The sequence below is a fragment of the Meriones unguiculatus genome, chromosome 2, assembly GCF_030254825.1.
Source record: "Meriones unguiculatus strain TT.TT164.6M chromosome 2, Bangor_MerUng_6.1, whole genome shotgun sequence".
NCBI lineage: Eukaryota > Metazoa > Chordata > Mammalia > Rodentia > Muridae > Meriones > Meriones unguiculatus.
The window spans coordinates 169,287,832-169,314,635 of record NC_083350.1 but is presented as its reverse complement, the minus strand read 5'-3'; the positions used below and the strand labels follow the sequence as shown (position 1 = coordinate 169,314,635).

General features: G+C 39.8%; 2 pseudogenes; both read left to right on the top strand.

Annotated features, from left to right (window-relative positions):
• The first annotated feature begins 4,263 nt into the window (after positions 1 to 4,263).
• Positions 4,264 to 4,416, top strand: LOC132652642 (small nucleolar RNA SNORA17; annotated as a pseudogene).
• An 8,436-nt stretch (positions 4,417 to 12,852) lies between these two features.
• On the top strand, positions 12,853 to 26,727 carry LOC110553986 (glyceraldehyde-3-phosphate dehydrogenase-like; annotated as a pseudogene).
• The last annotated feature ends 77 nt before the right edge of the window (positions 26,728 to 26,804 follow it).

Genomic DNA, 26,804 nt, shown 5'->3' with positions numbered 1-26,804 from the left:
TTTATAAGAATGCTTACACTGTTTGATTTAATATTCCGTTATTTGATTTTATAAGAGTAATGATTTCATTGTCTGAATAAAAAAATGTGTGATTTAAAAATGAATCCTATCAATTAAAATTCACAAAATATTTTAAAACTGAGTTGAAAAAGAATCATATGTTAACAAAGATATGTGATGGGTTTGAAAAATGTGAGGCAACTGTCAGGCAATATAAACACTCATGTTTTAGAAGTGGTGCTTAAAAAGCTAATTATCTGCCTGGAAATTTTAATTATGGTGAGCTAGGACCCAGTACAGCGTATAGATGCCTTTGTAATGAATGTTGGTTCAAATTTTCCTAATTTCTATTTTTCAGGTGCTTGTGTTCTATATAATTACAAATTAATACGTACTGATTGATATTATCAACTTGCTTTGAATAGCTACCTACAAAAGTATTTTGTTGGATGCAGGAGAGTCTAAGACACACGGCCAGAGACTGCATGACATTCAGCAAATACATTTGTAGTGTTTGAAAGCCCTGCTAGCCTCTGTCCTGGCCTTTCCTGGCATTAAATGCAGGCCTCTGTCTACAGCAACAGAATACAGATAGCATCGATGCTGCTGCCAGGACAGCATCTGGAATACATTCCTTTAACGGTTCTTTGTCTCCCTTGAAAATCCAGAGGAAGATCCTGAAGCCCTTGAGCTTAGTAGGGTCTTTGGACGGATCGAACTCTGATTCCTCACTAGCTGTGATCAGCACAGCAGTTATCAGCAGTCCACCAGGGAAGGTGTGCTGTGTTAAGTCATGAAGATAGTAGCTCTTAAGTGAGGGTCTCACAACCTCAGCCTTCCTTACATGTTGCACAAGACAAACCTTTAAGAGGCTACCCTGTCCACCCTAGTATTTCTGGAGGCATCCCTGGCCACTCACCCTGTGCCAACAGTAGCTGATGCCTCATCTCCACAGGAAAAAATGACCGTATGTTCCGATATCCTTTGGTGGAAGTTCCCCTGGCTGAGCACTACTGACTATGGTAGCAGCATTTCTTAGTCTTGAAGATTCTAGAGTCCCGTTTTCATTTTATACAATAAATAAGCTTCTGAAAGTAAAATACATGAAAGTCGAAGAAAACATTTACACAGAGCTTTGTAGTATAAGAGAAGAAAGACTAAAGATTTAAATTACTATCACACAGTAACAAATTTTGAAGATGTTGCCATAGAAATTTTTATGTTTATAAACTTTGTATTGTCTCTTCAAAACTGAACCTATGCTGTTTTGCTTCACCTGAAGGCATGCAACATGACTTTGATCTCTGGAACTGTTTAAAACGTTCATGCTTTTTGAATCAGGCATGTTATCACAGTTTTCCATTTTATACTCACTTTTTTGGAAAAAAATTACAATAACTTTCATAATTAAACACTTTTGTGATGAGATGGTGATAGGAATTGCATGAAACTAGAGACTAATTTTAAAGGATTTTTTGCCCTGTGGAAAAGTCAGGATTCCCTTTGACACTTGCGAACTTTTGCCTACTTTCCCTGTGCGTGCTTTCTCTCATGCTCAGATAACTCTCACTTTCCGAGGTAGCAAGGTGTTTGGGAGTTTTATTTGGTTTCCCTCATAGCATTCAGCATTGCTCCTGGAGGCTGATCTTTAACTCAGTGACTCTTTTCACTGCTGTGGGGCCCAGGTGAACACTTTCCAGGAGCCACCCTCCACTGGCTGCTGCCTGCGGGAAACATTGCAGATTTGGATGCTTGGTGATATAGTGATAAAAGGGGAAGAGCCCCACCCCCTCGATGAGGACATATTGATAGTTGATAACTGGCAGGAGAGAATAAGCATTCTTATTTTTCCTTTTTTTAATGCATGTCACTTGTGTGTGTGTATGTTTGTGTGTGTGTGTGTTTGCATATGTGTGTGGTAATGTACATGTATTTGTGTGTGTATAAATGTCGAGACCAAAGATTGGTATTAAGGGTCATCCTTGATTCTCTTCCACTTTATCACTGAGGCAGGGTCTTGCATACAAACACAGAGCCCACTCATGTAGCTGGTTTCTCTAACCAGTTTGCTCTGAGAATCAGCTATTTCTGCTTCCTGTTATTACAAGAGAGCCAGGAAGCATACCCATCATTCATCTTTGTTGTGGTGACCCTAACTCCAGTCCTCATGCTTGAAAGCACTTTAACCATGGAACCATCTCCCAGAATCAGTTTTCTTTAGGGCTCAGGCACCTAGTATGGTGACCACGTTCTGGATAATAGCCCTATATCCATACAAACATGGGCAGCACTGATTAGGCTCAGGAATTTGGAGAGGATTGCAGGGAGAGGGATCTGGGAAGTTTGAGTGCAGGTTAGTCTATTCAAAACACATTATACACATGTATGAAATTTTTAAGGAATAAATAGATAATATATTTTAAAGGAGAAGCAAAGAGTCCTTGCTCTTTGAGAGATTTACTGTCTGCTTGTAGAGGCAGAAAGTGTCCAGCTATTAGAAGCCTGTGAAAGAGGAGGAGAGTGGAATGGTTCAAAGCAAGAATAATGCAGCTGGAGCATATGAATCCAGGTACATTCCAACAGAGACTCTTACCAGAACATTCCGATCTGAGCCAGCATACATATCTGATAGAAGACTGTCTTGTAAAATCCACCCACAGGCACACTCTTTCAATCATACCTGAGACTGGGGCACGAGAGAAGGCTGTAATTAAAATTCATTTCTCTCAGCCTGTAAGAATGGTTAGTTCTGAAGATTAGGTAGATCCAACAGTTCATTTCTTGATTAAATAATCTTTTGCTAATAGACCATTTGTTCTACTAATCAAAATTCAAAGACTTGGGACCAGTCTACCATTTTTTAGAATTCAAAATGTGCTATAATTCTTGAGAATGACCTGCAAACTAAGCTCTTTTACCTTAGTTGCTTCTGTTTTAACATTTACCCTAGGATAAAAGAGCGCATCTGATAGGATGTTCCACAAATTAAACTAGCCAACATTTGTCATGCTTATGACAGTTTTTGACAGCAGTAATACCCTTGAGACTCATGAGCTCTTACTAATGGATATCCTGACACTTAACAGAATTTATTCTTTTAAGCAGTTTATTATGGCTTTGATGATTTTACACTTAATTTTTCTCATTTTATATTTCTTATACTTCCTTTCATAATGTAACTCAATTTTAATAACTCCTTTGATCTTTTTGGTCTGTCATTATCGTATAATCAGATTTCTGTCATTATTACAGGATTTCTAATGATGCTGATGATTCAGAATTCATTCTGTATTTCAAAGAAGGAAGAATTCCTTTTAAAATATTTATCTTAAAGAGGGTGTATAGCTCGCAGTGTGGCACACACCTTTATTCCCAGCACCTGGGAGGCAGAGACAGGTGGATCTCTGTGAATTTGAGGCCAGCCTGGTCTGCAGAGCTAGTTCTAGGGCAACTAAAGCTACACAAAGAAGTCATGTCTTTAAAAACCAAGAATAAATAAATAAATGAATTAATGAATAAGATAAAAGGGGTGTGTGTGTGTGTGTGTGTGTGTCCCTGGAGGAGGTTAGAGGAGAAAATCCCTTGTGCTGGAGTTACAGGTGGTTGTAATTAATATGAGTAATGAAACTGAACCTGTGTTCTTGGTGAGAACAGCAAACATTCAACTGCTGAGAGATCACTTCAGCCCCCAGGAAAATCTTTGATCAGCTATCTGTATGAAAATACACATTGTGTTCTCATAGACCTTAGGGGTTCACTTTATGTCTTTCTACACTATCCAATACATTTCCTAAATTTTAGAATATAAATGTACTATGCACAAAATACTAAAAAAAAAAAAAATCCTTCAAATTCTTTTGCTGTTTACTTTTTTCTCATATTTTCCCTGAAAATAATTAGTTTTGATGTGTTTTGAAGAAAATAAAAAGTTCAGCATCTTATTCCTCAGCTTAAAGATTTAGGAGTCATGATGTATAGATGCCGTAAAGGGATCATCTCCCGCCTTCATTGTCTTGATGTACGGTGCCCACATAATGATCAACATCTTTGGAAGGATGTAGATGGACACTTTGCCTTTTTCCCACCTACCCATAAAAGCAAACACATTTTCAAAAAATGAAGAAGCATTTAAGAATTATAGTTACTCATCACAGTAATAATATTTACTAAGGAAGAATTCAAGTTTAAGGGTTTATTATACAGAAAACAGGAACCAACTACTCTTCGTCTCCAGTGAGCTTAAAGAGGAGTTAAAACTTATGATCTGTACCTAGAGGCATTGCAGGTGTGGCTGCGGTGTCACCTGTGTCACCTGTGTCACCTGCTGTGTCACCTGTGCGCCAGCAGAGAAGAGAGGCTATGTTTATGCTCAGCATTCCGGCCTATGAACAGCTGAAGGATTAGTGGCCTAACATTCCCTGAAAATTCAAAGCAATCCTGAGCCAATCACCAGTCCCACCATGCACAGGGCCGGATGGGTTTCCAGGATGGAGAGCAAGCTAGATACTAGAAGAATCCACTTGGGAGCCTGGCCCCGGGTACGAGTGAACCCGAGACAGATGACCCTGACAGGGCCCCACTAGGGTGGACCTGGCGAGAACCAAACTAGCTTTAGCTTAAATGACACCAGTCTGGGACTGCACGGGTCTCGGGGTACACATGCGTGTGGGGGGGAACCATTCCTCAGATGACCCCTGCTCAGTGCCATAATGCATGACTGGGGCATAGCACTCCTGAGACCACTCCTAAGACAGGCCCAGACACTCCGAGACTCCGGGTGCCACTAAAAGGAGCAAGTAAGTGGTGGAGAAATGGAAGAAAAAGAAATGGAAGGATATGAAGAGAGGCTGAAGTGTAGATTAGAGGGTAGTGAGGAGCAGCCTGATGTGAGCAGCAGGTAATGCCACCTGGGACTATGGTGGGGTCCTGGACTGTGATGCCACCAGAAGCCATGTCTAAGTCCTTGGCCCTGCCAGGGTCTGTTATCACCACAGGCGACTTGGACGTCTGTGGTCTGGCCTGCCGCTGGGGAATAAAATGGATTTTCCTTGAGACTGTCTGCTCTTGAATAAAGACACGTAGAGTTTTTAGATTTATCATAAACTTATGGCACTGCACTGGGCAGATTCTCAGCTATTTTAACCGGATTATACTGGCCTGGCCTATGTCCTACCAAGTGGCCTGTTACCTGTCCATCTTAGTCTCTAGACCCATTCCTTCCCAGAGTTCCTATCTCTGCCCGAAAGCCCTGCCTCCCTCTCAGCTGTTGCTCATTCAGCCCTTTGTTTAACCAATCAAAAGGTGGTGGAGAACAATGTTTACAAAATACTGAGTGAGAAGATTCTTCATAAAAATTACAATGCCAAAGTTCGGGTTATAATCAGATCTCTGTCAGGACAGAAATCAGCATTTGAATAATACAAAGACAATCTTCACAGAGTGCACAGAAAGATCACCCAACAGGGGAACATGCTGATGTCTAAGGGCTGTGCAGAACTGGCTCCACACCTTCCCTGGGCACCTTAGAAGAGCTGATCCTGGGAGCCTGAGATTAGGAGAGCTGACCCCTCCCCTAGCCAGCTGCATATTCGGGAGAGTGGGCCACGCATATTTCTGGAGTCTCGGATGACCAGCCTCAAAAATACTAGGTTGTCTCCTGTACAGTGGCTTGGATGAGATAGAAATATCCTCTTCCCCCCTCTCTCTCTTCACCACCTGCAGCAGGCATTAGACCTCTTCTTGGAGTCATAAAAGCAGGAGAGCAGGCTCTGCACTTCACCAGGGAGCACAGTAGAGCTGACCTGGACTGAAGTGGCTGGTGATCTGGCCAGTGTGTGAGTGTGGGGGAGCTTCCCCGGGAGAGTTGACCTTGCATGCTGTCTGAGCATCACAGTAGAGCTGGCCCTGATTGTAGGGTTGCAGGTGAGTGCAGAAAGTGGCAGGGGTGAGGGTGCTTCTTGTCTGCTGGGTGGTGGCTCTCCTCTCCTCTCTGGTCCCTCACCATCTACTGCAGGTGGGAGAGCTGACCCTGGTTTCGTGGGTTCCTGGTGATTTGGACTCAGGGGCATGAGAGCAGGAGAGCTGTCTGGCTCACTAGCTCAGATTTCCTCTCACGCCCAGATCCAGGGCTTTGAATTGGCCTATGCCAACATCTATCCCATTGATAAACTTCTGGAGTTCAGGCAGAAAATGGTACTACAGATTCCAAACTACAGGATTTCAATGGCACAGGGCAACAACAGGGTATACAGAGGAGTCACAGAGGTTCCATTACTGACAGAATATCAGAAGCCAGAGGCCTTTTACCAGACCAAGGAGTCACAGCAATGACCATTTGCAAGTGTGGACAAATGGTTATACTCTGTGTGAGTGTGTGTTTGCAAGAGTGGAGGGTGGGTAGGAGGGGAGGAGGAGATGAATGGGATTGGAGTGCATGATGTGAAATTCACAGAGAACCAAAAGAACCGCTAAAAACCAATAGAACCAATAAAAATAATAATAAAAAAAACACCTCAACATGATGTGATTTATGTCAATATAATTAGTTTGCAAATGATAAGGAATGTCTCTGTGGTGAAGGTGGAAAATTAAAAGGGACACCTTAGAGGAATACCTTAAAAATAGGAACCCCCAAAGCAGAGTGATCAATTCTTTGGGCATATTCTTTGTTTCTGACATGAATAAAACACCTGTATTTTTATGAAGTCGGAAACAAGATGTCTACATTCCTCATTATGTATCTCAAACATCCAAAATTAATGCCTGTTTACAAGAACATGTTTTATACATATTTCCTATGCATGATCTAGTCAGCTTTTGGTGTCTGATGTATTCAACCAACTGTAGATTGAAAATGCCAAAAAAATCAACTTGTACTACAAAAGCACAGATATTTTTTTCTAGTTAAATCCAAAGCAATAATAGTATAACAACTATGTACATTATGTTTGCTTTATTATAAGTAACATAGAGCATTTAAAGGATGCAGGAGGTTGGGTGAGGATTGTATGTAAGCACAATGTCATTTTATCAAATTGTTTGGGTATCTGTAACCATGAGGGTTTGTGGAAACAATCGCTATGGCTTTGGAGGGCAATTTATATAATACACACTTTCTTTTCCTCTCAGGTTCTAATGGTGCTGTCTGGGGAGGTGAAAAGAATGTAGGCTTTGGGATCACAGGAACCTGGGCAGATCTCTTGAATTTTTTATTTCAGTCCTGATCTACTCTTTTCTCAATTTCTCTGAGACTTTAAGTTGTCTTATAAAGGAGGATATTTAAAGAAATAGTCATACAATGTGCTTGTGTAGTCGCTACAGTGTTGGCACCTAGTAGTTAATATGTATACATAAATTTAAAATATACTATATGGATAAAATTGCAATTAAATTTTAAACATTAAATAGGAATTTTTGTAAAAGCTGCTCCAACTTGGAAAACAAAACTTTACAAATAGGTTCATATAGTTTGTTGCAAAGCTAGTTAAATGGAGATAAGTACAGTTGTATGAATAATTAATGAGACTGAGGAAGTAAACATTATATGTAAGGGATGGAAACTGGCTTTGTTCAACCTAATACTGAGGTGAAAGAATAACTTTTTTTATTTTTTATTTTTAAAATTTTTATTACGATTTATTCACTTTGTATCCCAGCTGTAGCCCCCTCCCTCATCCCCTCCCAACCCCTCGCTCCCTCTTTTCCTCTCATGCCCCTCACCAAGTCCACTGATAGAGGAGGACCTCCTCCCCTTCCATCTGACCTTAGCCTATCAGGTCTCATCAGGACTGGCTGCATTGTCTTCCTCTGTGGTCTGGTAAGATTGTTCCCCCCTCAGGTGGAGGTGATCAAAGAGCCAGCCACTGAGTTCATGTCAGAGGCAGTCCCTGTTCCCCTTACTAGCAAACACACTTGATGACTGAGCTGCCATGGACTACATCTGTGCAGGGGTTCTAGGTTATCTCCATGCTTGGTCCTTGGTTGGAGTATCAGTCTCAGAAAAGACCACTGGGCCTAGATTTCTTTGGTTCTGTTGCTCTCCTTGTGGAGCTCCTGTCCCCTTCAGGTCTTTCATCTCCCCCTTCTTTCATAAGATTCCCTGCACTCTGCCCAAAGTTTGGCCATGAGTCCCAGCATCTGCTTCTATACCCTGCAGGATAGTCTTTCAGAGGCCCTCTGTGGTAGCTCCTGTCCTGTTCCCTGTTTTCTCCCTCTTCCAATGTCTATCCATTTCTGAATGAGGATTGATCATCTTACCCAGGGTCCTCCTCCTTGCTTAGCTTCTTTAGGTGTACAGATTTTAGTATGTTTATCCTATACTACATGTGTTATACATACTTATGAATGAATATATACCATGTGTGTCTTTTTGCTTCTGGGATACCTCACCCAGAATGATCTTTTCTAGTTCCCACCATTTGCCTGCAAATTTCATGGTTTCCTTGTTTTTAATTGCTGAGTAGTATTCCATTGTGTAAATGTACCACAGTTACTGTATCCATTCCTCAGTTGAAGGACTTCTGGGTTGTTTCCAGATCCTGGCTATTATGAATAAAGCTGCTATGAACATGGTTGAGCAAATGCCCCTGTTGTATAGTTGAGCATATTTCAGATATATTCCTAGGAGTGGTATAGCTGGATCTTGAGGTAAAACTATCCTAATTGTCTGAGAAACCACCAGATTGATTTCTAAAATGGTTGTACGAGTTTACATTCCCACCAGCAGTGGAGAAGGGTTTATCTTTCTCCACATCCTCTCCGGCATGTATTGCTGCTTGAGTCTTTGATCTTAGCCATTCTAATGGGAGTAAGTTGAAATCTCAGGGTCATTTTGATTTGCATTTCCCTGATAACCAAGGATGTTGAGCATTTCCTTAAGTAGTTCTCTGCCATTCTATGTTCCTCTGTTGAGAATTCTCTGTTGAGCTCTATACCCCATCTTTTAATTGGATTACTTGGTTTGTTGCTGTTTAACTTCTTGAGTTCTTTATATATTCTGGGTATTAGCCCTCTGTCAGCTATAGGGCTGGTGAAGATCCTTTCCCAGTCTGTAGGCAGTTGTTTTGTTCTGAAGACAGTCCTTTGCTTTACAGAAGCTTTTCAGTTTCATTCTCATGTGTTAAGAATTGTTTTTTACATTCTAACTATTCCACATTCCTCTTGAATTTAGGAATGGATGAAATGCTATAAGGTTTAGTACACCATAGTCAGAACAGTTTCCATATTCCTCAGCTGTATATTAAAATTTTCCTCTTAAAACTCTTGCATACATTTTAGTTTACTTTCTTTTAAATATTTGTTATTATAAATGTATTTCTCCAGTATATTTTGTTTAGTTTTATATGAGATAATGCTTTTGTTTTTTTAATTTTTCATGTACATATACAATACAGTTTTAATCATATCCAACCCCCATTACCCTAGCAGCTCTCCTGAGGACCTCCCATCTTCATGTTCTCTCTCTCTCTCTCTCTCTCTCTTAAATTAGTAGCCCATTGATTCCAGTTCTGCCCTTATGTGCATGGGTGCAGGGCCATCAACTGTACCTAGTAAAGTAACTCTTCTTCCTTTAGCAGTCATCAGCTACCAATAGTTTCTCAACCAGGAGGAGGTTTCCAAGAGCCCTCTTCTCATCCATGCTAGAATTTTTGCTGGCTTGGTCTTGTGCAGGCCTTGGGCAACGAAAGACAACTGCTATGAGTCATAAGCAATGGCTATGACATCTCAGAAGACAGTCTACACCTTCCAGTTCTTACACTCTTCCTGCCCTTTCTTTGCACTGGGGTACCAGAGAGGTTTGGTTTTGAGTTCTCCTCCTTTCACAGAGTTATTCTATGATTCATGTATCCAGGTACTAACTTCACTTCCTTATAAGGGCTATAAATTCATCTATGGGGAAAAAATTTGAAAATGAGAATTTCATTCTGAAGCATACAGTTCTTGTCCACAGCAAATGTGGATGAAACACAGAAACATGATTCCTAGTTTTTCATGTGCATGTGAAGACTGGGTGGTCTAGATGTCGGGCATGTGGCCTTTGGGAAATTGGAAGATCATGTAAGCACTGTGAAAGCCATCATGCTGTGGAGTCAGGAAATGGCAAGGCCAGCAGGAGATCCATTCCAGACTGTGGACAACTCCCACACTTTTTAACCACCAGACCATTTTTTCTACAGCCCAGGAGAGCACACCCCACCCTATCTCCTTTGCATACTCACTGCAGGTCTTGGGGCACCATATTTTTCTTCTTCCTCTCAAAGTCAAGCTAGATTGCAGAGTTAAGTTTATGAGTGTGGATAAAAACTGAATAAGAGAAAACAAGCTCAAGCTTCTCTAATCAAGGTTGTTAACATAACAAATATATGACATAAAAATTAGAAGGCATGTGACTACATGACCATTAACAGAATAACAGCAGTAGGTGTCCCACCGAGGCTTGTGGCCTTGACCTCCCCAGCCATAGGCTTTTGAGCATGTTTTCAGGCCTGATCCAGAAGAATATAAGATACTATTCTCAGTACTATAAGCCTGACCCATCACATATATATATTATGTTAATATTATATATGCTAGATATATGATATATATTTAAAATTTTTTAAATGATATACATTTTTAAATGTATATTTGCTATGATCACTAAGAAATTTTCAGTTTTTTTCTTTTGGGTTTTAATACATAGGTATTATTTACAAACAACGATTTCCAATTTATTTTCTTCTGTTTATATTTGCATTTCTTTTTCTTAGAAAAATAGTAATTATTTTATCTTTTTTGTGGTCTGTAGTCTCTAAATACAGTAAACATCCTTTCTTTTATGAAGGTGGTTTTAGCAATTTATCCTACAGACTGGGAAATGCTCTTCAACAGCCCTGTAGCAGACAGAGGGCTAATACCCAGAATATATAAAGAACTCAAGAAGTTGAACAGCAACAAACCAAGTAATCCAATTAAAAGATGGGGTATAGAGCTCAACAGAGAATTCTCAACAGAGGAATATAGAATGGCAGAGAACTACTTAAGGAAATGCTCAACATCCTTGGTTATCAGGGAAATGCAAATCAAAATGACCCTGAGATTTCAACTTACTCCCATTAGAATGGCTAAGATCAAAGACTCAAGCAGCAATACATGCCGGAGAGGATGTGGAGAAAGATGAACACTTCTCCACTGCTGGTGGGAATGTAAACTTGTACAACCACTTTAGAAATCAATCTGGTGGTTTCTCAGACAATTAGGATAGTTTTACCTCAAGATCCAGCTATACCACTCCTAGGAATATATCTGAAATATGCTCAACTATACAACAAGGACATTTGCTCAACCATGTTCATAGCAGCTTTATTCATAATAGCCAGGATCTGGAAACAACCCAGAAGTCCTTCAACTGAGGAATGGATACAGTAACTGTGGTACATTTACACAATGGAATACTACTCAGCAATTAAAAACAAGGAAACCATGAAATTTGCAGGCAAATGGTGGGAACTAGAAAAGATCATTCTGGGTGAGGTATCCCAGAAGCAAAAAGACACACATGGTATATATTCATTCATAAGTAGATATTACACATATAGTATAGGATAAACATACTAAAATCTGTACACCTAAAGAAGCTAAGCAAGGAGGAGGACCCTGGGCAAGATGATCAATCCTCATTCAGAAATGGATAGACATTGGAAGAGGGAGAAAACAGGGAACAGGACAGGAGCTACCACAGAGGGCCTCTGAAAGACTATCCTGCAGGATATAGAAGCAGATGCTGGGACTCATGGCCAAACTTTGGGCAGAGTGCAGGGAATCTTATGAAAGAAGGGGGAGATGAAAGACCTGAAGGGGACAGGAGCTCCACAAGGAGAACAACAGAACCAAAGAAATCTAGGCCCAGTGGTCTTTTCTGAGACTGATACTCCAACCAAGGACCAAGCATGGAGATAACCTAGAACCCCTGCACAGATGTAGTCCATGGCAGCTCAGTCACCAAGCGTGTTTGCTAGTAATGGGAATAGGGACTGCCTCTGACATGAACTCAGTGGCTGGCTCTTTGATCACCTCCACCTGAGGGGGGAACAACCTACCAGACCACAGAGGAAGACAATTCAGCCAGTCCTGATGAGACCTGATAGGCTAAGGTCAGATGGAAGGGGAGGAGGTCCTCCTCTATCAGTGGACTTGGTGAGGGACATGGGAGGAGATGAGGGAGTGGGGGTGGGATTAGGATGGAATGAAGGAGGGGGCTACAACTGGTACAGAGTGAATAAACTAATTATTAAAAAAAATAAAAAATAAATACACTAAAAACCATGAAAATGTAAATAAATAAGGAATATAGATTTGTAAAGTATATCACCAGCATGTGAACTGACAGATAATAAAGGCCAACAAATCAAATGAATCAATTACTTTGATGTTGTTAGAAGTTTGTGTTATGAAAGTACATGATTTATCAAAAATCAGTAATTGTATAGTTTAAATTTATATGTTTTATTTTATCTAAAATTTATCTTGATGAAAATTAATACAATTTCTTTTGTGCTCCTATTCTGTGGTATCTATACTGAAATATTTGAAGAGAAATATGCTAATAGCTGCAATTTATTTTTAAATAAATTGTAAAATAAGATGAACTGATAATGGCATGTAGGTTCTATAGATGAAAAATTATAATTATGTAAAATTATCTTTCTATCTGCTTGAAATTCTCATAATAAAGTGTTAGATAAAAATACTCAGATCAAATACATACAGGAATTTTATATCTGATAAGAATGAAATGGCAAATCTTTAAGTTATAACTTCTCTAGTTACAGGAAGAAAGACTTTTCCTTCCTATGCTAAGTTTCAGGAACTGGAATGCAAGGATTGGGCACAGGGGATACAGTTGGCCTTGGAATGAACATTTCAGATTCTGGAGTGTCTCCGTGTGGTGTGACCGTGGAGGCTCATGGGAACATGGACATCCTTCCTGTGAGAGGTAAAGTTCTTGTAGAGGGCGAGGCATCCGCTAGCGAGGGAAGGGTGTGCATATTGAAGGGACTGGGAGCAGAAGGATAATTGTATGGCAGAAGGATCATCCCGTTCCTCAGTCATAGATCATGTTCCCTTCTTGGGTTTTTCTGCCAGCTTTGTTATGTGGGTAAGCATGCTGGGAGCTAGGATACTTTATGTAGGAGCTCTGACGAGTTCTTCATGTGATGTCACCTAACTCTGTGTCTTTGCTAGTTTCCTAGTAACTAGTCCAATATTTGTATTTCTCAAGAAATGCAGGGAGTGGGTATGGGGATAGAGTGCTCTCTTAATACTCTCTTTCAAAGAGTTGGGACTTCACGGTGTTCACATGAGTGTCTTGCAGTAGTAGTTTTGCTATGTGTGGGGAGAGTGAACCAGAATTGTTTAACTTCTCAGAAGTACTTAAACAACAAGTGAACTTGGGGATCCTTTTATTTGGGGGTGTTTATATTGTGCTAGCAAAATGGAAAGACTATCAGTTCAAATATATGGGAACTACAGTTCTGAGAGGGCTCATGGAGAGAAAGCAATACAGTAAAGTAAATAGTTTCTAGAATAGTTAATAGTTTATTTTGTTTCAGCACATCTTATATTAAAAATAACACTTTTGACTTTAACACTTTTCCATCTTGGGAAAACTTTAAAGTTTTAAATATGATAAGACCACTGCATAGTTTCTTAGGAAGACTTTATCTTTTTGTTTCGACTTACTTAGTTGATAATATCAGGCATCTTTAAAAACCTACATGTGCTAGAGCTTACTGGAGACAAGCACTGGAAAGCTTCCAGGGCTGAAGGTCAGCTAGCACAGCCTCTGACATGCAGTTCCCACTACACATTATTTCCATGAGGCAGGAGGCATATAATTAGAAGAGAGTCAGCAAGGATTTAAAGAATGTGATTGGAGAAGCAGAAAAGTCATTTCAGGCAAGTGTGCAAAGTCTGTTATACTGAAGCAGACAGTGATGTACTGAATGACCATAACCCTAGTCCCAAGAGTTAAACATCTACTTAGTTACACACACACAAGTATAATCTTATGGTTCTGTGGGAAGTGTCTCATACACCTTGACTCTTAGTTGCCGGAAGTCAGCAAAACAGGTCTGTCAGTTTACATTTTGTGGATAAAGGACTTCAGGCAAAGAGAGTTAACTTATGCCAAAGTAAAATTTTGAAAAGGAAATATCATGACTCTGAGTAAAATATAAAACTGATGCTTGTGAAATGCTTCATTAAATTCTTGAGCTAATGAAATTAAGACCAGTTCAAAGAGAATTTAAGAAGCAAGGGTGGCTACCAGTCCTTGCTCCATGTAAGAGTGAGTTCATGCTAGGAAGCGCTGGTGTTTGGGATTGTTTCATTGGATGAAAGTTATTGGCACTTCTGCTGGACAACCTTCTTTAGGCCAACAGAAAAATTCTCCTAAATATTAAAAGTCATAAACAATATGCTTGATGGATACTGTGTTAAACTGTCTTTTATGTTACATTATTTTGTGTGTGTGTGTGTGTGTGTGTGTGTGTGTGTGGAGGCTAGAGGTAGACACTGAGTGTCTTTCTCTATCATTTTCCACCTTACTTTCTTTTTTTCTTTTCTTTCTTTCTTTTTATTTTTTGAGACAATGTTTCTCATTGAACTTGGAGTTTGCCAATTAAGCTAGACTGACTGGCCAGTGAATCTCAGGCAGTCTCCTGTCTCTGCCTATGCAGACTGAAATTGTAAGTGCACACTGCTGCCCCTAGCCTTGTTATATTATTATTATATTATATTATATTATATTATATTATATTATATTATATATAATAATATATAATATTATTCTTGTATAATTTTTTTTACGTACTGGATATTTTGCCTCTATCTATGTCTATGTACCCCGTAACTGGGGAAGACAGAAAGGAAAGCCAAATACCCTGTAACTGGAGTTACAGCTTGTTGTGAGCTACCATTTGGGTACTGGGAATTGAACCTGGGTCCTTAGGAATAACAAGCAGTAAGTGCTCTTAACTGCTAAGTCATAGCTCCAGTCCTTGTCAGTTTTGGGGACTGAGCTCAGGTGCTCATGTTTGGGCAAACACTTTATTGACTGAGCCATATCTCATCCCCCTCCCTACCCCTATCCTATCAATGCAGAGGATTCTCTCTCCTGGCCACAACATATTTGAAGCACAGGATTTTCTGGATAGAAAACCAACCAACTCATTTAATAAGTATCAATATGAGCAGTAATAACTTTTGTTTTGCTTCATTGGAGATTGTGGAGGCCACTTATTAAAGAGCAAGATACTGCAGTAAGAGTAGCAGTGAATTGGATTCCTCTGTAAAAATCCAATTAAAATATGGAGTAAGAGAGCTAAACAGAGAATTCTGAACAGGGGAATCTCTAATGGCAGAGAAGCACTTAAAGAAATGTTCAACGTCCTTAATCAAATTGCAGATCAAAACAACTCTGAGATTCCATCTTATACCCATCAAAATGGCAAAGATAAAAAACTCAAGTGACAGCACATGCTGGCTAGGATGTGGAGAAAAAGGAGAACTCCTCCATTGCTGGTGGGAGTGCAAACCTGTACAACCACTTTGGAACTCAGTCTGGTCCTTTCTCTGAAAATTGGGAATAGTTCTACCTCAAGACCCAGCTATACCTTTGCTGTGTAGATGTTTTTATATTGATGTACTATCATTAGTCAAGTTTTAATTATTATTATTATTTTTTGTTTAACAATGTCTTGAAGTAGCAGCTTCATTTTTAATTTGCACCATTGAAAGTAGCATCAATTACAGATACAAGATCACAAACCATTTTTGATAACGCTATTTAAGATCTTTCTTGCTGGCTGTGGCACTGCACACCTGTAGTTCCAGTTCTTAGGAGCTAGCAGGAGGATCATGATTTTCAGGAGAGCCTGGGTACAGAGCAAGACTCAGTGAGCACAACTGTCTTGAGAGTTGGGTGTTTTATGGTCTGTGATACTATTGAGGTAAATATCTGATAAATTGTAGAAAAAATATTATTTAAAATACATCACATCTGATTGTTCATAGATTTTTCTAGAAAACTACTTAATTCTTCAAATAAATAATTGCTTTGAAGTTAGGCTTTAACCTTAAATTATAAATTATAAATTCCTAAAATACCATTTCAATATTTTCTCTGGTGTTTTCAGGAACTTATGGACATTATACAAGAAACTCCATGATTTATAGTTACTGAAAACTGCTATACCTTCTCTTACTTCCTTTAATTACAATGAAAAATTGTTTAAGGTTATCTAATTCACTAACACTCTGTTCAAAGTATTACATGATAATCAAATTGTTTTTTATCAAATGTGACAATCTTCAATTAAATTTTTATTTTTAAGCTTATAGAAATTGGATATTGATCTTATAAGAGTTAGTAGTTTTGTTTTAGCTTTTAAATTACTCTTGTTAACTTATTTGTGGTTATGCATGCACACACACGTGTGTCATGCTGTGTGTGTGTGTATAGGTCAGAAGACAGCTCTTGGTAGCGAGCCCTCTTCTTCCACTGGGTCTTAGGAATCAAACTCAGGTCATCAGGCTTTGGGGAAAGTGCCCTGACTTTTTCTGCCACATTCCTGGCTCACAATAAACAGTTTTAAATATTGGACATTCCTTAATGTGTTGGTAGGTTTACCCTCTAAGCAGCAGCAGCTGTTGGGCTGTCACTGCCACTGTGACTGCGGCCATCATCCTGTGCCTAAGCCTCTGGCCACACTACTTTCCTGCTCTGATCCTGCTTTGGGCTCCCCTAGCACTGGCATGTCTGCAGGGTCAGCTGCTTTGTGAGCATTGTTTGCCTGAGGCTACCTACATGTGGCAGATTGCTGCTGGACCACTTCAGCACATACTACCCATGAGGGTATTGCCTCTGCTTGCCTGTATGCTCCATTGTACCACCGAATCCAGTTTAACAAAACTCAAGTTCAAGCAAGAAAGAGATAAGAATTTCGGTATATTTTCATATCAGTAATTAAGCAAACTTGGGGCTTGCTTGGTCTGGGTCTATGAAGATGATTCTAGATGGACTGAGTGAAGACACATTTTACAAATCAGTTCTCTTTTGCCTTCATATTCTATTCATGTGAAAACTCAATCCTGGTTAATTTAATCAAAGACCTGTTATTGAGAATCTGCATAAATGAGTATACATCTACAAGACCAAGAAAAAACAGTAAAATTAGAAGTTAGGAGATATTAATGATGCAAAACCCAAGGGAGAAGAAAGTTTCAAAAAAGAAAAGTATAACTGGATCTTGAGGAAGCGCTGACCAAATATATCTGGGCACAGGGTTCTTGTCTGAGACGGATTCTCCAACCAAGGACCATGCATGGATATAACCTAGAACCCCTGCTTGGACGTAACCCATGACAGCTCAGTATCCAAGTGGGCTACCTAGTAAGGAGAACAGGGACTGTCTCTGACATGAGCTCAGTGGCTAGCTCTTTGACCTCTCCTCCCCCCCTCCGCCCCCCGTGGGAGGAACAACCTAGCTAGGCCACAAAGGAGGACATTGCAGCCAGTCCTGGTGAGACCTGATAAGCTAGGGTCAGATGGAAGAGAGGAAGACCTTCTGTATCAGTGGACTTAGAGAGGGGCAGGGAGGAGACTAGGGAGGGAGGGTGGGATTGGTAGGGAATGAGGGAGGGGGCTACAGCTGGGATACAAAGTAAATAAACTGTAATTAATATAAAAAAATAAAAATAATTAAAAAAAGGAAAAGTAACCAATGGAATAAAGCAATTGACACACCTTTTTAAACACTATTTTATTTTTGTTTCTTATATCTCCTTCTCTCTACTAACCCCAATCCCTTCCCACACCCCAACACTGGGTGAGAGAGAAAAAAGATTAGTGGGGAAAGGAGGCATAGTTTTTCCTACCTACTTTCTGCTGGTTAGGGTTGTCAGGTTCCTTAGGGGAAGTCCAATCTTTGTTTCAGCATATCTCTGACTTCTTCTCATCCAACAGCATCAACAACAATCAGGAGCAGCATGGGGAAGCAACAGCAACCATTCTCTTTTCTTGTAGCCACTTTTCTCTCTCTGGGCCCTGGTGTTTATTCTCTCTTCAGAGTCCTCAGATTTAAACTATCTGCAGTTAGCAAAGAGCCCTTCTCAGAGCCCGCAGCAGGCACATAGTTTGCTGCTATGGACAATATGAATCAGTCCCACATTCTACACCTGGGATCAAAACAAAACATGTTTACATCCATAACATTTCCCCCTTTCTGTTTTTTAATTTAATTTAATTTATTTATTATTTTTACTTAAAATTATTTTTACTTATTATTTACTTATTATAATTTATAATTTATCCCAGCTGTAGCCCCCTTTCTTGTTCCTTCCCAATCCCAACTTCCCTCCCTCTTTTCCTCCCATGCCCCTCCCCAAGTCCACTGATGGAGGAGGACCTCCTCCCCTTCCATCTGGCCCTAGTCTATGAGGTCTTATCAGGACTGGCTGCATTGTCTTCCTCTCTGACCTGGTAAGGCTGCTCCCCCCTCAGGAGGAGGTGATCAAAGAGCCAGCCACTGAGTTCATGTCAGAGACAGTCCCTGTTCTTATTACTAGGGGACCCACTTGGTGACTGTGCTGCCATGGGCTATATCTGTGCAGGGGTTCTAGGTTATCTCAATGAATGGTTCTTGGTTGGAGTATCAGTCTCACAAAAGACCCTTGTGCCAGATCCCTCCTCCATTGCTAGTGGGAATGTAAACTTGTACAACCACTTTGGAAATCTGGAGCTTTTTCAGAAAATTAGGAGTAGTGCTACCTCAAGATGCAGTTATATAACTCCTAGGCATACATCCAAAATATGCTCAAGTATACAAGGGCATTTGCTCAACCATGTTTGTAACAGCTTTATTTGTAATAGCCAGAACCTGGAAACACCCCAGATGTCCCTCAACTGAGGAATGGATACAGAAATTATGGTACATTTCCACAATGGAATACTACTCAGTAATTAAAAACAAGGAAATCATGAAATTTGCAGTCAAATGGTGGGAACTAGAAAAGACCATTTTGATTTGAGGTATCCTAGAAGCAGAAAGACACACATGGTATATACTTATAAGTCGATATTAGACATATAATATTGGATAAATATACTAAAATCTGTACACCTTAAGAAAGTTAAGCAAGAAGGAGGACCCTGGGTAAGATAATCAGTCTTCATTCAGATAGGCAAACAGGATAGACATAGGCAGAGGGAGAAAACAGGGAACAGGACAGGAGCCTACCACAGAGGGTCATTGAAAGACTCCACCCAGGAAGTTATCAAAGCAGATGTTCAGACACATAGTCAAACTTTGGGCAGAGTGCAGAGAATGTTATGAAAGAAGGGGGAGATGAAAGACCTGGAGGGGACAGGAGAGCAACGGAACCCCCTTTCTGTTTAAATTGCTGTTGTTTTTTCTTAAAAGGAGATGATCAAGGAACCAAACGCTTTTTAGATCAATAGTTTCTGTTACAGCACAGTAACTCTTGGTTGCTCTTGCCAGGAACAGCTTGTACATTTTGCTGTTGAGCCTTGAGCTGGGACTCCAAAGCTGTTTCCTAACACCAAGAAGTTATCTCATATGTCTCTCTTGGACATGCACTCACTAGTCAAATGACCTCTTCTATCACACCATCTACAAACTCCAGGAAACTTAAAAACATTCTTGCCAAGAAGCCATTTCTGCTAGAAACGGCTCCAACTCCTCTGGTGCCTGTTTGCCTACCTTTTAAATTCATGGCCTCCTTTTAAATTATTATTGTTGCCTATGTGTACAAACAGCTATATAACAACAAGCTGAGTTTATTTAGTGTTGAGCTTCTGCACATGATTTCAGGTTGACTACTTGAAACTGGATAATTTTTTAAGAGGCTTGTCCCTGGCAAAGAGTGAATCTCCTTCTCAGCAGTTATGGATTGTCATCATCTCTTCATCTAGTGGTAGAGGCTTGTGAGATCACCCCCATTCATGATCACACGTTACCTGGTGTTGTCATCGTGTTGGGGTACCCATATTATTGATGGGACTTCAAGAATGAAGCTTTCCTATCATAGACTGAAGACATTATCTCCCAGCCGTTGTTCTGGTCTTCTGGCTCTACACGTTTTTCTACCACCCTTTCTGCAGTGTTTCCAGAGCCTTGGGTGTAGGGATTATATATGGACATATTAATTGTGGCTGGACACCCCGCAGTCAGTTGTTTTTGACATTTGATCAGTTGTGGATATCTGTAATCGTCACTGTCTGCTGCAGAAAAGAGCTTCTTTGATGACAGGTGAGAATTCTATTTAGTCTTTGGTTATAACTTAAGTACTTAGAATGCAGCTAAAAATAATACTGGATTTAAATAGTGACAGTACTTCACTTTAGGGTTCCTGACCTCATCATCCCAAGGACGTTGCTCTTCTTCCTCTTTGCTCCTGCTCATCCATGGTGTCTTAGGGTTTCTATTGCTGTGAAGGGACATCATGACCATGGTAACACTTATAAAGAAAAGTACTTAATTAGGGCTAGATTACAGGTTCAGAGGTTTATTCCATTATCATCATGGTAAGAAGCATGGCAGCAGGCAGGGAAACATGGTGCTGGGAAAGAAACAGAGTTCTACATTTGGATTGGCAGACAGGAGAAAGAAAAGTAGAGTGACACCAGGCTTGGCTTGAGTACTTGAGACCTCCAAGCCCACCCTCAGTGACATCCTTCCTTCAACAATGCAACACCTATCCAAGAAGGTCACACCTCCTAATAGTGTCTCTCCCTGACAAACCAGGCATTTAAGTCTATGCCTGTGGAGAGCATTCCTATTCAAACCAACACACATTGTTCCCTGGTACTTATTGATGACAACATCCTCTAGGAATCTACTATGCTTGAGGTTGGTGTTGCTGTGTGATATGCTTATCTCTTACTTTCTAACAATCCTGCATGCAGCTTCTTTCATTTTCTGATGAAGAAAAAGACATGGAGATCATGTATGGCTCCTTCAAACTTGATCCCGACTTACTGTTTCTTCCACTATCACAGTGATGCTCCTTGTGTTGGGACACTTGCTCCCTTCTGTACCATGACACAGAGTCCTCAGAGAAAGTCAATGAATCTGTAGTGCATAGCTGCTTCTATTCATAAGGCTCAGCTTTCCACATTATGGACACCTCAGGTAGGATAAACCTCTAGTGTGATTTGTTAATCCCCCATTGACTTTGAACACAGACTTATCTCTGCATTTTTCTCAACAAAAGCTTAAGATGTGGAAAAGGTCCATCCAACCTTCAAAAGCACATTAGTAACGCCATCATAAATGTGCTCCCTCTTGTCTCAGGGACAGTTTCCCTGTTGATGGTAATGAAGCACCATCCTTGTCTAAATTCCTAGCATCTTCCTTAAACTATTATGAGAGCCTTCAAAAAGGTCTCTGTTTATCTCCCTGCTGCTAGTCATAAGAGTGGGATGATACTTTAAAAATATAAGACAAATCTTAAAAACCCAAGCTTGAAAACAGAGGAAATATATAACTTGAAAAAAAAATCCACAATCAAAAGTTCTTCAGTAAGCCAGATTCATGTCACTCTCACCCAGTATTATTAGAAGAAACAAGATCTTCTTGATTCCTGTTTAAGCTCAAATTTTCTTTCTCCCCCCTTCCCTTAGTGTTCTCCAAGCACAGTGCCAACTTGGCTCTCTTCTTCAGTCCTCCCAGGAACAGCAAGCCTTGGCATTAACTTACCTACCAGCCAAAAGCTCGCCCTAATTACTCTATTCTCATGACCCAGATTCTTCTGACTCCTTCTTCAGTCCATAGGATGGTGTCTAGTACACATGAGGTGCCCAATAAGTATTTTTAAAATAATCTTTAACATTATTATTTTCCTTCTAGTTCTGTTCAACTTCACTCCATTTTTCTATCTGAAACATTAGGAACTTTTGCTAAAACTTTCTACTTGAGTTATTTAAACTTTAGAATTTTGTTATATAACTTAAACAGCATAAGATTAACTGTATAGGAACATGTGATTCGGTTAGCATAATATTCATTCTATCAGAGCATATAATTCTGCTGTTTATGTAATCATTACCACTAACTCCAGAATATTTTCATCATTCTCAAGAAAGTCTCACTATCCTTGGCAGCCAATTTCTCCTCCCATATCCCCAGCTCTGAACAACCACTGTTTGCTTTCTACCTCTACAGATTTACCTCCTCAGCATTTCATACAAATGGAATTATGCAGTGCAATAGGACTCCTCCCAGCATATTTTCAAAGCTCAATCATGCTTGTAGTATATAACTAATTTATTTGTCATGACTGGATTAAAATAGGTTATATCAATATACCACATTCTGGTTATTTGTTCCTTATATTATAGTTATTCTGTGGGGGGTTTTTGGCCTATTTTACTATTACAAGTCAATCATTTAATCATGTTGCTATGAGAAATTTTCCTTTGAAAAAACTTTAGTTCATTTAAGTATATAGCTGAGAATAGACATATTTAGTCATAAGGTAATTCTGTTAACTTTGGTCAGCTTTATGAATTTTCTCAGAAATGGTTGTGGATGGTTCCCAATTTATTACTTTTAAACTTTCACAATGATGCAAAAGTGATGCATTAAATTACAGCTGCATTTTAAAGTTTGATCTTTTCCTGGGCTAGCAATCTGATGTACAATGTTATCTTCCGCTATTGAACAACTACAGTGCTCAGTTAGCCAAGTAAGCATGACTGAGAACAACCCAAGCTTTATAATATCGCTCGTGCTTGGGGACACGGTGTGCTATATCTTCACACTCCATCATGCTCATCTGTGTTTCCTATCTTGAGTGGGAAGGAAAAGTAGGAGGCAATTATTCTTGAGATGAAGCTCAAGATAATTGCCCACCATGAAGGCATCAAGTCAAGAGCACCCATCATTTGCTAGTTAGAACTTTACAGTTCACACAGTCTTCAACAACCTAAAATAAGGTTATTTAAACTATTACCTTTCATGACCCACTTCCTAAGAAAGCTTTGTGCGACTCCAGGAATATAAAACAGGTATACCAACCAAGCATTTATTGATAATAAACCATAAAGAAACTTATTTAAAACAATTATTTGGTGCACGTACATTTTTGCCTTTTATAAAAGATGAAAGGAAATTGTATACTGATAGGACAGATGTGCTTGCTACTCTTACACAAAGAAATAAATCCTGGATCAATATTTGCAATTGCAGGACACAAGGTACATTCAAAAATTTTTTTCAGAGTTGAATGACATTTTGATTTTCTATTCATTATTGCTGAGAACACTGCTTTGCTTAAATATGTAGTTAGTGAAAAATGGCAGAAGCATGTGTATAGTCATTTCAGATATGATTGGATGTTCTCTTTAATCCAAAGTCAAACTTCACTGAAGGATTTTTAATGAAACTCAAGTGTGCAACTCAAGCAACTTTTTTTCTTTGTACAGAGTTATTCATAATTGTTAATGCAAAGAAGCCATTGAGGTACTCTTTAATAAGGGAATGAATAAGGAATAATCATAGGTCTATAGAATGCAGATCATTAGTCAAGAATGAAAAATGGAAGGCTACCAAAGTTTGGAAAGACATGTAAGAACCACACTATGTATTATCATGCAGGGGGAATCAATTCCGTGAAAGTGAAGATTTGCATGACCCCGTCTCTGGGCTAGTCAGGAAATGGCACAATTATGGAAATAGCAAAAAGATCAGTATTTGCCAGTGGCTGGCTCTGTGGGAAGGGATGGCTTGAAGAAGGGATGATTTGCTGCAATTTGAGATTTCCAGAAGTGAAACCTCATATTATAATGATGGATACATGCCAATGTGTGTTTGTCAGGAGCTATAAAATGCACAACAACAAGAGTGAACTCCAATACAGCTTATGGAATTTAGTTAATAACAATAAATCAATAATGGTCCATCAATTGTAAAAAACAAAACAAACAAACAAACATATATCACAGTAATGAAAGGCATTAACAATGTAAAGGATGTGGAGTGGGCCGTGAGACGAACGAGGAGAAACTCAGTGGGTTTTTCTCCTCAATTTCCCTAACAGTAATTTAAAAAATCTAAAATTTTAACATAGTGCAATATGAATATACTCTAGTTTGATTTACACCAAAGAATGATAGTAGGATAAATATGAAGTGTTCTATTTCTGTAATTTTACTGTTATTTTCTTTAAGAACAGAAAACTGGCTATGCATTGCAAAAGCAGCATAGTTCGTGACACACAGTCTTAGAATCTGAACTGTGCTGTTTCAGGCAGTGTATTGGTATTCATGGTGTGAGGGCATGATGGGTGCAGAATACTCTACACACAGATCCATGGCTGCAGTGGGTTGCACTGGATGGGCACTGCTGGAAATGTGAGATTCATCACATTTCCGTATTTGATTTTTTTCATTAAGTTCTGGCTCTGGCCAATTTTTGTGCCCTCCCCATTTAGCCAAGTTTTGTAACTGCACATATAATCCCATAGGGGATTATAACCCATAATTTAAAGGATGAGAAGTGAACCAGTGATGCAATGAAATAATCTGTGTTAGTTAAATCAACTGTCATCATGGAGAAAAGAGTTTGAACCAACTGATGAGAAAAAAAAAATCCTTTGCCATGTGAATGGAAAGCCAGAAAGATAAGGAATATTACTTATAGTGATAATTTAGGCTATAGCAAGAAGTTCTTTGAATGCACTAGAAGGACACACCGATTTTCTTTTGTAAATGCTTATATTGATAATTTCATACATGGTTTCAAAGCTTCAAATGACAGCACACTTTCCATAATACAAAGATTGGTAGTGAGGAAGCAGCATCTGTCATTGAAGGACTGATGCTTTTAAGAAAGAGTTTATAGGGTGACTGTAGATGAGAAATACCTGCCAGAAGAAACACTTAATATCAGGGAAACAAGCTTTTTCTTGGGGAATATGTTGCAGCATCATAAAATTCATCAATAGTCTGAGATGGAGACATTTAAGACTGGAGACATTCAAAAGAAGATGTCATGCTGATTTTAGGCCAAAATCTTACAGGGTTCAAATGAAAGCTTTTAATAATTTAGAACATGAAGAGAACCAGACCTTTCAAGAAATGTGACATTTACCTGTTCCCACTTTATTATTTCTATAACATGAAAGCTTAGATGACATCTACATTCTTTGAAGATTGGCTTTGAATTGTTCCATTCCACAAGCAAAGGAATATTGTAGGCAAAATGACACGCTTTACAATTCTTCTGATTTTAGACAATGATTCAGGGTTCCCACAGCATGCCAGTCACCTGTGTCCTCACATGAAGACTTGTATTCTCTCCTGGAAACAACCACATTCAGTCCAACAATGGTCCAAGGATGAATAATGTCAGTTTATTATCCAAACCTACTTAGGCCAAGTGTTTTTGTGGGTTATTGAAGCCTCTGAGTCTGTTCAAATGGTCTGAGAGCTCTGGACAGGCTTATTGTTCTAAATCCAACCAAAAATGCTATAGCAGAATTGCAAGAAAGCACACAGAAATCACGTATGAAAGACATTTGAGAGAGGGTTTTGAAGACATATTCAAATGCTTTAACCACGATTTTTGGAGTTGATAAAGTAGTAAGAAAATAGTGATTAGGAAACAGCTGGAGGCCCTCTGCTCCTCCCTGTCCCAGAGACAGCCATATCTTTTTGTGCAGTGCTGGCCTTGTTCCTTAGACACAATAGTGAAGGTTGTAGCAAACAGATTTGGCCATATAGGACACCGAGTTACCAGGGCTGCCTTCAGCTCTGGCACAGTGACGATCATTGCCATCAGTGACCCCTTCACTGACCTCAACTACATGGTCTGCATGTTCCAGTATGACTCTATCCATTGTAAGTTCAGCAGCACAGTCAAGGATGAGAACAGGAAGCTTGTCATCAACCTGAAGGCCATCACCATCTTCCAGGAGCGAGATCCCACTAACATCAAATGGGGTGATGCTCTTGCCAGAGTATACTGTAGAGTCTAATGGTGTCTTTACCACCATTGTGAAGGCAGGGGCCCACTTGAAGCGTGGGGCTAAAAGGGTTATCATCTCTGTCCCTTCTTCCGATGCCTAAATATTTGTAATGGGTATGAATCATGAAAAATATGACAACTCAAGATTGCCAGCAATGCTTCCTGCACCACCAACTGCTTAGCCCCCCTGGCCAAGGTCAGCCATGACAACTTTGGCATCGTGGAAGGACTTGTGACCACAGTCCATGCCATTACTGCCACCCAGAATACTAAGGATGGCCCCTTTGGAAAATTGTGGTGTGATGGCCCAGAACATCATCCCTGCATCTACTAGTGCTGCCAAAGCTGTAGACAAGGTCAACCCAGAGCTTAACGAGAACCTCACTGGCATGGCCTTCTGTGTTCCTTTTCCCAGTGTGTCTGTCATGGATCTGATATGCTGACTGGAGAAACCTGCCAAGTATGATGACATAAGTAAGTGGTGAAGCAGGCATCTGAGGGCCCACGAAAGTGCATCCCGGGCTACGCTGAGGACCAGGATGTCTCCAGCTACTTCAAAAGTGACCCCCAGTCTTCCACCTTTGACCCTGAGGCTGGCATTGTCCTCAATGACAACTTTGTAAAGCTCATTTCCTGGTATGACAATGAATACAAGAACAAGGTGGTGGACCTCGTGGCCTATATGGCCTTCAAGGAGTAAGAAGCCCTGGACCATATCCCAGCAAAATGGGAGAGCATGAAAGAGGCCCTCAGCTGCTGAGAAGTTCCTGTCCCAAC